The sequence below is a fragment of the Embiotoca jacksoni genome, unplaced genomic scaffold, assembly GCF_022577435.1.
Source record: "Embiotoca jacksoni isolate LCO1_2020_lvr unplaced genomic scaffold, fEmbJac1.0.p SCAF_23, whole genome shotgun sequence".
NCBI classification, from domain to species: Eukaryota; Metazoa; Chordata; class Actinopteri; family Embiotocidae; genus Embiotoca; species Embiotoca jacksoni.
In genome coordinates, this window is record NW_027185374.1 from 1,160,306 (window position 1) to 1,177,308 (window position 17,003).

The following is a 17,003-nucleotide window of genomic DNA, read 5'->3' on the forward strand; positions in this document are numbered from 1 at the left end:
ATATAAAAAAAACTCAAACTTTTGATATTACTCAGGGTCATAGTTGAGAGTCTCCTGAACGGGAATCCAGTCAAAGTTTTGCGCCAGCTATTACCGATTATTTTTAATGAATATTTTAAATTAGGAAATTTCAATGTCAAAATGCAAAAAAAGTGAACTTTGGCTTCGATTTTCTCAGTAACTGTAAGGTATAAACTCTTGATATAAAGTAGGGTCAAAGTCAGGACGGACTTTAATAGGAATCCACTCAATGTTTAATGCCACCTATTCAGGATTTTGTTTTATTCATGTTCAAATGACGGACAAAACACTTTTTGACAATAAAAAATGTGCCTTTAAATTCCTTTCCACTGTAGTATCTTGTCCAAAACATGGGAAAAAAGTCATACTATAGCATTTTGTCCAAAATAAGAACAAAAAAGTCTCTTATAGCATGTCGTCCAAAACATGAAAAGTCATATATAGCATGTCGAAAATATGAAAAAAAGTCAAACTTTTGATATTACTCAGGGTCATAGTTGAGAGTCTCCTGAACAGGAATCCAGTCAAAGTTTTGCGCCAGCTATTACGGATTATTTTTAATGAATATTTTAAATTAGGAAATTTCAATTTCAAAATGCAAAAAAAGTGAACTTTGCCTTCGATTTTCTCAGTAACTGTAAGGTATAAACTCTTGATATAAAGTAGGGTCAAAGTCAGGACGGACTTAAACAGGAATCCACTCAATGTTTAACGCCACCTATTCAGGATTTTGTTTTATTCATGTTCAAATGACGGAAAAAACACTTTTTGACAATAAAAAATGTCCCTATAAATTCCTATGCACTGTAGTATCTCGTCCAAAACATGGGAAAAAAGTCATAATATAGCATTTTGTCCAAAATAAGAACAAAAAAGTCTCTTATAGCATGTCGTCCAAAACATGAAAAGTCATATATAGCATGTCGAAAATATGAAAAAAAGTCAAACTTTTGATATTACTCAGGGTCATAGTTGAGAGTCTCCTGAACAGGAATCCAGTCAAAGTTTTGCGCCAGCTATTACGGATTATTTTTAATGAATATTTTAAATTAGGAAATTTCAATTTCAAAATGCAAAAAAAGTGAACTTTGCCTTCGATTTTCTCAGTAACTGTAAGGTATAAACTCTTGATATAAAGTAGGGTCAAAGTCAGGACGGACTTTTACAGGAATACAGTCAATGTTTAATGCCACCTATTCAGGATTTTGTTTTATTCATGTCCAAATGACGGACAAAACACTTTTTGACAATAAAAAATGTCCCTATAAATTCCATTCGACTGTAGTATCTCGTCCAAAACATGGGAAAAAAGTCATACTATAGCATTTTGTCCAAAATAATAACAAAAAATTCACATTATAGCATGTCGTCCAAAACATGAAAAGTCATACTATAGCATGTCGAAAATATAAAAAAAACTCAAACTTTTGATATTACTCAGGATCATAGTTGAGAGTCTCCTGAACGGGAATCCAGTCAAAGTTTTGCGCCAGCTATTACGGATTATTTTTAATGAATATTTTAAATTAGGAAATTTCAATTCCAAAATGCAAAAAAAGTGAACTTTGCCTTCGATTTTCTCAGTAACTGTAAGGTATAAACTCTTGATATTAAACAGGGTCAAAGTCAGGACGGACTTTTACAGGAATACAGTCAATGTTTAACGCCACCTATTCAGGATTTTGTTTTATTCATGTTCAAATGACGGACAAAACACTTTTTGACAATAAAAAATGTGCCTTTAAATTCCTTTCCACTGTAGTATCTTGTCCAAAACATGGGAAAAAAGTCATACTATAGCATTTTGTCCAAAATAAGAACAAAAAAGTCACATTATAGCATGTCGTCCAAAACATGAAAAGTCATACTATAGCATGTCGAAAATATGAAAAAAAGTCAAACTTTTGATATTACTCAGGGTCATAGTTGAGAGTCTCCTGAACAGGAATCCAATCAAAGTTTTGCGCCAGCTATTACCGATTATTTTTAATGAATATTTTAAATTAGGAAATTTCAATTTCAAAATGCAAAAAAAGTGAACTTTGCCTTCGATTTTCTCAGTAACTGTAAGGTATAAACTCTTGATATAAAGTAGGGTCAAAGTCAGGACGGACTTAAACAGGAATCCACTCAATGTTTAACGGCACCTATTCAGGATTTTGTTTTATTCATGTTCAAATGACGGAAAAAACACTTTTTGACAATAAAAAATGTCCCTATAAATTCCTATGCACTGTAGTATCTCGTCCAAAACATGGGAAAAAAGTCATACTATAGCATTTTGTCCAAAATAAGAACAAAAAAGTCTCTTTATAGCATGTCGTCCAAAACATGAAAAGTCATACTATAGCATGTCGAAAATATGAAAAAAAGTCAAACTTTTGATATTACTCAGGGTCATAGTTGAGAGTCTCCTGAACAGGAATCCAATCAAAGTTTTGCGCCAGCTATTACCGATTATTTTTAATGAATATTTTAAATTAGGAAATTTCAATTTCAAAATGCAAAAAAAGTGAACTTTGCCTTCGATTTTCTCAGTAACTGTAAGGTATAAACTCTTGATATAAAGTAGGGTCAAAGTCAGGACGGACTTAAACAGGAATCCACTCAATGTTTAACGGCACCTATTCAGGATTTTGTTTTATTCATGTTCAAATGACGGAAAAAACACTTTTTGACAATAAAAAATGTCCCTATAAATTCCTATGCACTGTAGTATCTCGTCCAAAACATGGGAAAAAAGTCATACTATAGCATTTTGTCCAAAATAAGAACAAAAAAGTCTCTTATAGCATGTCGTCCAAAACATGAAAAGTCATATATAGCATGTCGAAAATATGAAAAAAAGTCAAACTTTTGATATTACTCAGGGTCATAGTTGAGAGTCTCCTGAACAGGAATCCAGTCAAAGTTTTGCGCCAGCTATTACGGATTATTTTTAATGAATATTTTAAATTAGGAAATTTCAATTTCAAAATGCAAAAAAAGTGAACTTTGCCTTCGATTTTCTCAGTAACTGTAAGGTATAAACTCTTGATATAAAGTAGGGTCAAAGTCAGGACGGACTTTTACAGGAATACAGTCAATGTTTAATGCCACCTATTCAGGATTTTGTTTTATTCATGTCCAAATGACGGACAAAACACTTTTTGACAATAAAAAATGTCCCTATAAATTCCATTCGACTGTAGTATGTCGTCCAAAACATGGGAAAAAAGTCATACTATAGCATTTTGTCCAAAATAATAACAAAAAATTCACATTATAGCATGTCGTCCAAAACATGAAAAGTCATACTATAGCAAGTCGAAAATATAAAAAAAACTCAAACTTTTGATATTACTCAGGGTCATAGTTGAGAGTCTCCTGAACAGGAATCCAGTCAAAGTTTTGCGCCAGCTATTACCGATTATTTTTAATGAATATTTTAAATTAGGAAATTTCAATGTCAAAATGCAAAAAAAGTGAACTTTGCCTTCGACTTTCTCAGTAGCTGTAAGGTATAAACTCTTGATATAAAGTAGGGTCAAAGTCAGGACGGACTTTTACAGGAATACAGTCAATGTTTAATGCCACCTATTCAGGATTTTATTTTATTCATGTCCAAATGACGGACAAAACACTTTTTGACAATAAAAAATGTGCCTTTAAATTCCTTTCCACTGTAGTATCTCGTCCAAAACATGGGAAAAAAAGTCATACTATAGCATTTTGTCCAAAATAAGAACAAAAAAGTCACATTATAGCATGTCGTCCAAAACATGAAAAGTCACACTATAGCATGTCGAAAATATCAAAAAAAGTCAAACTTTTGATATTACTCAGGGTCATAGTTGAGAGTCTCCTGAACAGTAATCCAGTCAAAGTTTTGCGCCAGCTATTACGGATTATTTTTAATGAATATTTTAAATTAGGAAATTTCAATTTCAAAATGCAAAAAAAGTGAAATTTGCCTTCGATTTTCTCAGTAGCTGTAAGGTATAAACTCTTGATATAAAGTAGGGTCAAAGTCAGGACGGACTTTTACAGGAATACAGTCAATGTTTAATGCCACCTATTCAGGATTTTATTTTATTCATGTCCAAATGACGGACAAAACACTTTTTGACAATAAAAAATGTGCCTTTAAATTCCTTTCCACTGTAGTATCTCGTCCAAAACATGGGAAAAAAGTCATACTATAGCATTTTGTCCAAAATAAGAACAAAAAAGTCACATTATAGCATGTCGTCCAAAACATGAAAAGTCACACTATAGCATGTCGAAAATATCAAAAAAAGTCAAACTTTTGATATTACTCAGGGTCATAGTTGAGAGTCTCCTGAACAGGAATCCAGTCAAAGTTTTGCGCCAGCTGTTACGGATTATTTTTAATGAATATTTTAAATTAGGAAATTTCAATTTCAAAATGCAAAAAAAGTGAAATTTGCCTTCGATTTTCTCAGTAACTGTAAGGTATAAACTCTTGATATAAAGTAGGGTCAAAGTCAGGACGGACTTTTACAGGAATACACTCAATGTTTATTGCCACCTATTCAGGATTTTGTTTTATTCATGTTCAAATGACGGACAAAACACTTTTTGACAATAAAAAATGTGCCTTTAAATTCCTTTCCACTGTAGTATCTTGTCCAAAACATGGGAAAAAAAAGTCATACTGTAGCATTTTGTCCAAAATAAGAACAAAAAAGTCACATTACAGCATGTCGTCCAAAACATGAAAAGTCATATGTAGCATGTCGAAAATATGAAAAAAAGTCAAACTTTTGATATTACTCAGGGTCATAGTTGAGAGTCTCCTGAACAGGAATCCAGTCAAAGTTTTGCGCCAGCTATTACCGATTATTTTTAATGAATATTTTAAATTAGGAAATTTCAATTTCAAAATGCAAAAAAAGTGAACTTTGCCTTCGATTTTCTCAGTAACTGTAAGGTATAAACTCTTGATATAAAGTAGGGTCAAAGTCAGGACGGACTTAAACAGGAATCCACTCAATGTTTAATGCCACCTATTCAGGATTTTGTTTTAGTCATGTCCAAATGACGGACAAAACACTTTTTGACAATAAAAAATGTCCCTATAAATTCCTTTCCACTGTAGTATCTCGTCCAAAACATGGGAAAAAAGTCATACTATAGCATTTTGTCCAAAATAATAACAAAAAAGTCACATTATAGCATGTCGTCCAAAACATGAAAAGTCATACTATAGCATGTCGAAAATAAGAAAAAAAGTCAAACTTTTGATATTACTCAGGGTCATAGTTGAGAGTCTCCTGAACGGGAATCCAGTCAAAGTTTTGCGCCAGCTATTACGGATTATTTTTAATGAATATTTTAAATTAGGAAATTTCAATGTCAAAATGCAAAAAAAGTGAACTTTGCCTTCGATTTGTTCAGTAACTGTAAGGTATAAACTCTTGATATAAAGTAGGGTCAAAGTCAGGACGGACTTTAATAGGAATCCACTCAATGTTTAATGCCACCTATTCAGGATTTTGTTTTATTCACGTTCAAATGACAGACAAAACACTTTTTGACGATAAAAAATGTGCCTTTAAATTCCTATCCACTATATGCCTTTTTTTTGTCGTTCCAAAAATCTAAATTATGTAAGGCCACAAGTTGTCTGTTATGGTGTCTAAAATATGAAGAAAACGTCATATTATAGCTTCAAACAAACTGCTATAATAGCACAGTGGTGAGTGCTGCTGTCTCACAGTGAGAAGATCATGGGTTCAATGCCAACTTGAGCTACATCCAAAACATGAAAAGTCATACTATAGCATTTTGTCCAAAATAAGAACAAAAAAGTCACATTATAGCATGTCGTCCAAAACATGAAAAGTCATACTATAGCATGTCGAAAATATGAAAAAAAGTCAAACTTTTGATATTACTCAGGGTCATAGCTGGGAGTCTCCTGAACGGGAATCCAGTCAAAGTTTTGCGCCAGCTATTACGGATTATTTTTAATGAATATTTTAAATTAGGAAATTTCAATGTCAAAATGCAAAAAAAGTGAACTTTTGCTTCGATTTTCTCAGTAACTGTAAGGTATAAACTTTTGATACAAAGCAGGGTCAAAGTCAGGCCAGACTTTAACAGGAATCCACTCAATGTTTAATGCCACCTATTCAGGATTTTGTTTTATTCATGTTCAAATGACGGACAAAACACTTTTTGACAATAAAAAATGTGCCTATAAATTCCTTTCCAATGTAGTATCTCGTCCAAAACATGGGAAAAAAGTCATACTATAGCATTTTGTCCTAAATAAGAACAAAAAAGTCTCTGTATAGCATGTCGTCCAAAACATGAAAAGTCATACTATAGCATGTCGAAAATATCAAAAAAAGTCAAACTTTTGATATTACTCAGGGTCATAGTTGAGAGTCTCCTGAACGGGAATCCAGTCAAAGTTTTGCGCCAGCTATTACGGATTATTTTTGATGAATATTTTATATTAGGAAATTTCAATTTCAAAATGCAAAAAAAGTGAAATTTGCCTTCGATTTTCTCAGTAACTGTAAGGTATAAACTCTTGATATAAAGCAGGGTCAAAGTCAGGCCAGACTTTAACAGGAATCCACTCAATGTTTAATGCCACCTATTCAGGATTTTGTTTTATTCATGTCCAAATGACGGACAAAACACTTTTTGACAATAAAAAATGTGCATATAAATTCCTTTCCAATGTAGTATCTCGTCCAAAACATGGGAAAAAAGTCATACTATAGCATTTTGTCCTAAATAAGAACAAAAAAGTCTCTGTATAGCATGTCGTCCAAAACATGAAAAGTCATACTATAGCATGTCGAAAATATCAAAAAAAGTCAAACTTTTGATATTACTCAGGGTCATAGTTGAGAGTCTCCTGAACGGGAATCCAGTCAAAGTTTTGCGCCAGGTATTACGGATTATTTTTAATGAATATTTTAATTAGGAAATTTCAATTTCAAAATGCAAAAAAAGTGAAATTTGCCTTCGATTTTCTCAGTGACTGTAAGGTATAAACTCTTGATATAAAGTAGGGTCAAAGTCAGGACGGACTTAAACAGGAATCCACCCAATGTTTAACGCTACCTATTCAGGATTTTGTTTTATTCATGTTCAAATGACGGACAAAACACTTTTTGACAATAAAAAATGTGCCTTTAAATTCCTTTCCACTGTAGTATCTTGTCCAAAACATGGGAAAAAAGTCATACTATAGCATTTTGTCCAAAATAAGAACAAAAAAGTCACATTATAGCATGTCGTCCAAAACATGAAAAGTCATACTATAGCATGTCGAAAATATCAAAAAAAGTCAAACTTTTGATATTACTCAGGGTCATAGTTGAGAGTCTCCTGAACAGGAATCCAGTCAAAGTTTTGCGCCAGCTATTACCGATTATTTTTGATGAATATTTTAAATTAGGAAATTTCAATGTCAAAATGCAAAAAAAGTGAACTTTGCCTTCGATTTTCTCAGTAACTGTAAAGTATAAACTCTTGATAAAAGGTAGGGTCAAAGTCAGGACGGACTTTAATAGGAATCCACTCAATGTTTAACGCCACCTATTCAGGATTTTGTTTTATTCATGTTCAAATGACGGACAAAACACTTTTTGACAATAAAAAATGTGCCTTTAAATTCCTATCCACTATATGCCTTTTTTTTGTCGTTCCAAAGATCTAAATTATGTAAGGCCACATGTTGTCTGTTATGGTGTCTAAAATATGAAGAAAACGTCATATTATAGCTTCAAACAAACTGCTATAATAGCACAGTGGTGAGTGCTGCTGTCTCACAGTGAGAAGATCATGGGTTCAATGCCAACTTGAGCTACATCCAAAACATGAAAAGTTATACTATAGCATGTCGAAAATATCAAAAAAAGTCAAACTTTTGATATTACTCAGGGTCATAGTTGAGAGTCTCCTGAACGGGAATCCAGTCAAAGTTTTGCGCCAACTATTACGGATTATTTTTAATGAATATTTTAAATTAGGAAATTTCAATGTCAAAATGCAAAAAAAGTGAACTTTGCCTTCGATTTGTTCAGTAACTGTAAGATATAAACTCTTGATATAAAGTAGGGTCAAAGTCAGGACAGACTTTAACAGGAATCCACTCAATGTTTAATGCCACCTATTCAGGATTTTCTTTTATTCACGTTCAAATGACAGACAAAACACTTTTTGACGATAAAAAATGTGCCTTTAAATTCCTATGCACTGTAGTATCTCGTCCAAAACATGGGAAAAAAGTCATACTATAGCATTTTGTCCAAAATAATACCAAAAAAGTCACATTATAGCATGTCGTCCAAAACATGAAAAGTCATACTATAGCATGTCGAAAATATGAAAAAAAGTCAAACTTTTGATATTACTCAGGGTCATAGTTGAGAGTCTCCTCAACGGGAATCCAGTCAAAGTTTTGCGCCAGCTATTACGGATTATTTTTAATGAATATTTTAAATTAGGAAATTTCAATGTCAAAATGCAAAAAAAGTGAACTTTTGCTTCGATTTTCTCAGTAACTGTAAGGTATAAACTTTTGATACAAAGCAGGGTCAAAGTCAGGCCAGACTTTAACAGGAATCCACTCAATGTTTAATGCCACCTATTCAGGATTTTGTTTTATTCATGTTCAAATGACGGACAAAACACTTTTTGACAATAAAAAATGTGCCTATAAATTCCTTTCCAATGTAGTATCTCGTCCAAAACATGGGAAAAAAGTCATACTATAGCATTTTGTCCTAAATAAGAACAAAAAAGTCTCTGTATAGCATGTCGTCCAAAACATGAAAAGTCATACTATAGCATGTCGAAAATATCAAAAAAAGTCAAACTTTTGATATTACTCAGGGTCATAGTTGAGAGTCTCCTGAACGGGAATCCAGTCAAAGTTTTGCGCCAGGTATTACGGATTATTTTTAATGAATATTTTAATTAGGAAATTTCAATTTCAAAATGCAAAAAAAGTGAAATTTGCCTTCGATTTTCTCAGTGACTGTAAGGTATAAACTCTTGATATAAAGTAGGGTCAAAGTCAGGACGGACTTAAACAGGAATCCACTCAATGTTTAACGCTACCTATTCAGGATTTTGTTTTATTCATGTTCAAATGACGGACAAAACACTTTTTGACAATAAAAAATGTGCCTTTAAAGTCCTTTCCACTGTAGTATCTTGTCCAAAACATGGGAAAAAAGTCATACTATAGCATTTTGTCCAAAATAAGAACAAAAAAGTCACATTATAGCATGTCGTCCAAAACATGAAAAGTCATACTATAGCATGTCGAAAATATGAAAAAAAGTCAAACTTTTGATATTACTCAGGGTCATAGTTGAGAGTCTCCTGAACGGGAATCCAGTCAAAGTTTTGCGCCAGCTATTACCGATTATTTTTAATGAATATTTTAAATTAGGAAATTTCAATTTCAAAATGCAAAAAAAGTGAACTTTGCCTTCGATTTTCTCAGTAACTGTAAGGTATAAACTCTTGATATAAAGTAGGGTCAAAGTCAGGACGGACTTAAACAGGAATCCACTCAATGTTTAACGCCACCTATTCAGGATTTTGTTTTATTCATGTTCAAATGATGGAAAAAAGACTTTTTGACAATAAAAAATGTCCCTATAAATTCCTATGCACTGTAGTATCTCGTCCAAAACATGGGAAAAAAGTCATACTATAGCATTTTGTCCAAAATAAGAACAAAAAAGTCTCTTTATAGCATGTCGTCCAAAACATGAAAAGTCATATATAGCATGTCGAAAATATCAAAAAAAGTCAAACTTTTGATATTACTCAGGGTCATAGTTGAGAGTCTCCTGAACAGGAATCCAGTCAAAGTTTTGCGCCAGCTATTACCGATTATTTTTAATGAATATTTTAAATTAGGAAATTTCAATTTCAAAATGCAAAAAAAGTGAAATTTGCCTTCAATTTTCTCAGTAACTGTAAGGTATAAACTCTTGATATAAAGTAGGGTCAAAGTCAGGACGGACTTTTACAGGAATACAGTCAATGTTTAATGCCACCTATTCAGGATTTTATTTTATTCATGTCCAAATGACGGACAAAACACTTTTTGACAATAAAAAATGTGCCTTTAAATTCCTTTCCACTGTAGTATGTTGTCCAAAACATGGGAAAAAAAAGTCATACTATAGCATTTTGTCCAAAATAAGAACAAAAAAGTCACATTACAGCATGTCGTCCAAAACATGAAAAGTCATATGTAGCATGTCGAAAATATGAAAAAAAGTCAAACTTTTGATATTACTCAGGGTCATAGTTGAGAGTCTCCTGAACAGGAATCCAGTCAAAGTTTTGCGCCAGCTATTACGGATTATTTTTAATGAATATTTTAAATTAGGAAATTTCAATTTCAAAATGCAAAAAAAGTGAAATTTGCCTTCGATTTTCTCAGTAACTGTAAGGTATAAACTCTTGAAATAAAGTAGGGTCAAAGTCAGGACGGACTTTTACAGGAATACAGTCAATGTTTAATGCCACCTATTCAGGATTTTGTTTTATTCATGTCCAAATGACGGACAAAACACTTTTTGACAATAAAAAATGTCCCTATAAATTCCTTTCCACTGTAGTATCTCGTCCAAAACATGGGAAAAAAGTCATACTATAGCATTTTGTCCAAAATAAGAACAAAAAAGTCACATTATAGCATGTCGTCCAAAACATGAAAAGTCATACTATAGCATGTCGAAAATATGAAAAAAAGTCAAACTTTTGATATTACTCAGGGTCATAGTTGAGAGTCTCCTGAACGGGAATCCAATCAAAGTTTTGCGCCAGCTATTACCGATTATTTTTAATGAATATTTTAAATTAGGAAATTTCAATTTCAAAATGCAAAAAAAGTGAACGTTGCCTTCGATTTTCTCAGTAACTGTAAGGTATAAACTCTTGATATAAAGTAGGGTCAAAGTCAGGACGGACTTAAACAGGAATCCACTCAATGTTTAACGCCACCTATTCAGGATTTTGATTTGTTCATGTTCAAATGACGGAAAAAACACTTTTTGACAATAAAAAATGTCCCTATAAATTCCTATGCACTGTAGTATCTCGTCCAAAACATGGGAAAAAAGTCATACTATAGCATTTTGTCCAAAATAAGAACAAAAAAGTCACGTTATAGCATGTCGTCCAAAACATGAAAAGTCACACTATAGCATGTCGAAAATATCAAAAAAAGTCAAACTTTTGATATTACTCAGGGTCATAGTTGAGAGTCTCCTGAACAGGAATCCAGTCAAAGTTTTGCGCCAGCTATTACCGATTATTTTTAATGAATATTTTAAATTAGGAAATTTCAATTTCAAAATGCAAAAAAAGTGAAATTTGCCTTCGATTTTCTCAGTAACTGTAAGGTATAAACTCTTGATATAAAGTAGGGTCAAAGTCAGGACGGACTTTTACAGGAATACACACAATGTTTATTGCCACCTATTCAGGATTTTGTTTTATTCATGTTCAAATGACGGACAAAACACTTTTTGACAATAAAAAATGTACCTTTAAATTCCTTTCCACTGTAGTATCTTGACCAAAACATGGGAAAAAAGTCATACTATAGCATTTTGTCCAAAATAAGAACAAAAAAGTCTCTTATAGCATGTCGTCCAAAACATGAAAAGTCATACTATAGCATGTCGAAAATATAAAAAAAAGTCAAACTTTTGATATTACTCAGGGTCATAGTTGAGAGTCTCCTGAACGGGAATCCAGTCAAAGTTTTGGGCCAGCTACTACGGATTATTTTTAATGAATATTTTAAATTAGGAAATTTCAATTTCAAAATGCAAAAAAAGTGAAATTTGCCTTCGATTTTCTCAGTAACTGTAAGGTATAAACTCTTGATATAAAGTAGGGTCAAAGTCAGGACGGACTTTTACAGGAATACACTCAATGTTTATTGCCACCTATTCAGGATTTTGTTTTATTCATGTTCAAATGACGGACAAAACACTTTTTGACAATAAAAAATGTGCCTTTAAATTCCTTTCCACTGTAGTATGTTGTCCAAAACATGGGGAAAAAAAGTCATACTATAGCATTTTGTCCAAAATAAGAACAAAAAAGTCACATTACAGCATGTCGTCCAAAACATGAAAAGTCATATGTAGCATGTCGAAAATATGAAAAAAAGTCAAACTTTTGATATTACTCAGGGTCATAGTTGAGAGTCTCCTGAACAGAAATCCAGTCAAAGTTTTGCGGCAGCTATTACGGATTATTTTTAATGAATATTTTAAATTAGGAAATTTCAATTTCAAAATGCAAAAAAAGTGAAATTTGCCTTCGATTTTCTCAGTAACTGTAAGGTATAAACTCTTGATATAAAGTAGGGTCAAAGTCAGGACGGACTTAAACAGGAATCCACTCAATGTTTAACACCACCTATTCAGGATTTTGTTTTATTCATGTTCAAATGACGGAAAAAACACTTTTTGACAATAAAAAATGTCCCTATAAATTCCTATGCACTGTAGTATCTCGTCCAAAACATGGGAAAAAAGTCATACTATAGCATTTTGTCCAAAATAAGAACAAAAAAGTCTCTTTATAGCATGTCGTCCAAAACATGAAAAGTCATATATAGCATGTCGAAAATATCAAAAAAAGTCAAACTTTTGATATTACTCAGGGTCATAGTTGAGAGTCTCCTGAACAGGAATCCAGTCAAAGTTTTGCGCCAGCTATTACCGATTATTTTTAATGAATATTTTAAATTAGGAAATTTCAATTCCAAAATGCAAAAAAAGTGAACTTTGCCTTCGATTTTCTCAGTAACTGTAAGGTATAAACTCTTGATATTAAACAGGGTCAAAGTCAGGACGGACTTTTACAGGAATACACTCAATGCTTAACGCCACCTATTCAGGATTTTGTTTTATTCATGTTCAAATGACGGACAAAACACTTTTTGACAATAAAAAATGTGCCTTTAAATTCCTTTCCACTGTAGTATCTTGTCCAAAACATGGGAAAAAAGTCATACTATAGCATTTTGTCCAAAATAAGAACAAAAAAGTCACATTATAGCATGTCGTCCAAAACATGAAAAGTCATACTATAGCATGTCGAAAATATCAAAAAAAGTCAAACTTTTGATATTACTCAGGGTCATAGTTGAGAGTCTCCTGAACAGGAATCCAGTCAAAGTTTTGCGCCAGCTATTACCGATTATTTTTAATGAATATTTTAAATTAGGAAATTTCAATGTCAAAATGCAAAAAAAGTGAACTTTGCCTTCGATTTTCTCAGTAACTGTAAGGTATAAACTCTTGATATAAAGTAGGGTCAAAGTCAGGACGGACTTTAATAGGAATCCACTCAATGTTTAATGCCACCTATTCAGGATTTTGTTTTATTCATGTTCAAATGACGGACAAAACACTTTTTGACAATAAAAAATGTGCCTTTAAATTCCTTTCCACTGTAGTATCTTGTCCAAAACATGGGAAAAAAGTCATACTATAGCATTTTGTCCAAAATAAGAACAAAAAAGTCACATTATAGCATGTCGTCCAAAACATGAAAAGTCATACTATAGCATGTCGAAAATATCAAAAAAAGTCAAACTTTTGATATTACTCAGGGTCATAGTTGAGAGTCTCCTGAACAGGAATCCAATCAAAGTTTTGCGCCAGCTATTACCGATTATTTTTAATGAATATTTTAAATTAGGAAATTTCAATTTCAAAATGCAAAAAAAGTGAACTTTGCCTTCGATTTTCTCAGTAACTGTAAGGTATAAACTCTTGATATAAAGTAGGGTCAAAGTCAGGACGGACTTAAACAGGAATCCACTCAATGTTTAACGCCACCTATTCAGGATTTTGTTTTATTCATGTTCAAATGATGGAAAAAAGACTTTTTGACAATAAAAAATGTCCCTATAAATTCCTATGCACTGTAGTATCTCGTCCAAAACATGGGAAAAAAGTCATACTATAGCATTTTGTCCAAAATAAGAACAAAAAAGTCTCTTTATAGCATGTCGTCCAAAACATGAAAAGTCATATATAGCATGTCGAAAATATCAAAAAAAGTCAAACTTTTGATATTACTCAGGGTCATAGTTGAGAGTCTCCTGAACAGGAATCCAGTCAAAGTTTTGCGCCAGCTATTACCGATTATTTTTAATGAATATTTTAAATTAGGAAATTTCAATTTCAAAATGCAAAAAAAGTGAAATTTGCCTTCAATTTTCTCAGTAACTGTAAGGTATAAACTCTTGATATAAAGTAGGGTCAAAGTCAGGACGGACTTTTACAGGAATACAGTCAATGTTTAATGCCACCTATTCAGGATTTTATTTTATTCATGTCCAAATGACGGACAAAACACTTTTTGACAATAAAAAATGTGCCTTTAAATTCCTTTCCACTGTAGTATGTTGTCCAAAACATGGGAAAAAAAAGTCATACTATAGCATTTTGTCCAAAATAAGAACAAAAAAGTCACATTACAGCATGTCGTCCAAAACATGAAAAGTCATATGTAGCATGTCGAAAATATGAAAAAAAGTCAAACTTTTGATATTACTCAGGGTCATAGTTGAGAGTCTCCTGAACAGGAATCCAGTCAAAGTTTTGCGCCAGCTATTACGGATTATTTTTAATGAATATTTTAAATTAGGAAATTTCAATTTCAAAATGCAAAAAAAGTGAAATTTGCCTTCGATTTTCTCAGTAACTGTAAGGTATAAACTCTTGAAATAAAGTAGGGTCAAAGTCAGGACGGACTTTTACAGGAATACAGTCAATGTTTAATGCCACCTATTCAGGATTTTGTTTTATTCATGTCCAAATGACGGACAAAACACTTTTTGACAATAAAAAATGTCCCTATAAATTCCTTTCCACTGTAGTATCTCGTCCAAAACATGGGAAAAAAGTCATACTATAGCATTTTGTCCAAAATAAGAACAAAAAAGTCACATTATAGCATGTCGTCCAAAACATGAAAAGTCATACTATAGCATGTCGAAAATATGAAAAAAAGTCAAACTTTTGATATTACTCAGGGTCATAGTTGAGAGTCTCCTGAACGGGAATCCAATCAAAGTTTTGCGCCAGCTATTACCGATTATTTTTAATGAATATTTTAAATTAGGAAATTTCAATTTCAAAATGCAAAAAAAGTGAACGTTGCCTTCGATTTTCTCAGTAACTGTAAGGTATAAACTCTTGATATAAAGTAGGGTCAAAGTCAGGACGGACTTAAACAGGAATCCACTCAATGTTTAACGCCACCTATTCAGGATTTTGATTTGTTCATGTTCAAATGACGGAAAAAACACTTTTTGACAATAAAAAATGTCCCTATAAATTCCTATGCACTGTAGTATCTCGTCCAAAACATGGGAAAAAAGTCATACTATAGCATTTTGTCCAAAATAAGAACAAAAAAGTCACGTTATAGCATGTCGTCCAAAACATGAAAAGTCACACTATAGCATGTCGAAAATATCAAAAAAAGTCAAACTTTTGATATTACTCAGGGTCATAGTTGAGAGTCTCCTGAACAGGAATCCAGTCAAAGTTTTGCGCCAGCTATTACCGATTATTTTTAATGAATATTTTAAATTAGGAAATTTCAATTTCAAAATGCAAAAAAAGTGAAATTTGCCTTCGATTTTCTCAGTAACTGTAAGGTATAAACTCTTGATATAAAGTAGGGTCAAAGTCAGGACGGACTTTTACAGGAATACACACAATGTTTATTGCCACCTATTCAGGATTTTGTTTTATTCATGTTCAAATGACGGACAAAACACTTTTTGACAATAAAAAATGTACCTTTAAATTCCTTTCCACTGTAGTATCTTGACCAAAACATGGGAAAAAAGTCATACTATAGCATTTTGTCCAAAATAAGAACAAAAAAGTCTCTTATAGCATGTCGTCCAAAACATGAAAAGTCATACTATAGCATGTCGAAAATATAAAAAAAAGTCAAACTTTTGATATTACTCAGGGTCATAGTTGAGAGTCTCCTGAACGGGAATCCAGTCAAAGTTTTGGGCCAGCTACTACGGATTATTTTTAATGAATATTTTAAATTAGGAAATTTCAATTTCAAAATGCAAAAAAAGTGAAATTTGCCTTCGATTTTCTCAGTAACTGTAAGGTATAAACTCTTGATATAAAGTAGGGTCAAAGTCAGGACGGACTTTTACAGGAATACACTCAATGTTTATTGCCACCTATTCAGGATTTTGTTTTATTCATGTTCAAATGACGGACAAAACACTTTTTGACAATAAAAAATGTGCCTTTAAATTCCTTTCCACTGTAGTATGTTGTCCAAAACATGGGGAAAAAAAGTCATACTATAGCATTTTGTCCAAAATAAGAACAAAAAAGTCACATTACAGCATGTCGTCCAAAACATGAAAAGTCATATGTAGCATGTCGAAAATATGAAAAAAAGTCAAACTTTTGATATTACTCAGGGTCATAGTTGAGAGTCTCCTGAACAGAAATCCAGTCAAAGTTTTGCGGCAGCTATTACGGATTATTTTTAATGAATATTTTAAATTAGGAAATTTCAATTTCAAAATGCAAAAAAAGTGAAATTTGCCTTCGATTTTCTCAGTAACTGTAAGGTATAAACTCTTGATATAAAGTAGGGTCAAAGTCAGGACGGACTTAAACAGGAATCCACTCAATGTTTAACACCACCTATTCAGGATTTTGTTTTATTCATGTTCAAATGACGGAAAAAACACTTTTTGACAATAAAAAATGTCCCTATAAATTCCTATGCACTGTAGTATCTCGTCCAAAACATGGGAAAAAAGTCATACTATAGCATTTTGTCCAAAATAAGAACAAAAAAGTCTCTTTATAGCATGTCGTCCAAAACATGAAAAGTCATATATAGCATGTCGAAAATATCAAAAAAAGTCAAACTTTTGATATTACTCAGGGTCATAGTTGAGA

At 32.3% G+C, this 17,003-nt stretch overlaps 1 protein-coding gene across 1 annotated transcript in view; it reads right to left on the reverse strand.

Annotated features, from left to right (window-relative positions):
• Positions 1–17,003, reverse strand: part of drc1 (dynein regulatory complex subunit 1 homolog (Chlamydomonas)) — a 77,691-nt gene that overhangs the window by 20,629 nt on the left and 40,059 nt on the right. The gene's annotated exons all lie outside the window — the stretch shown is intronic.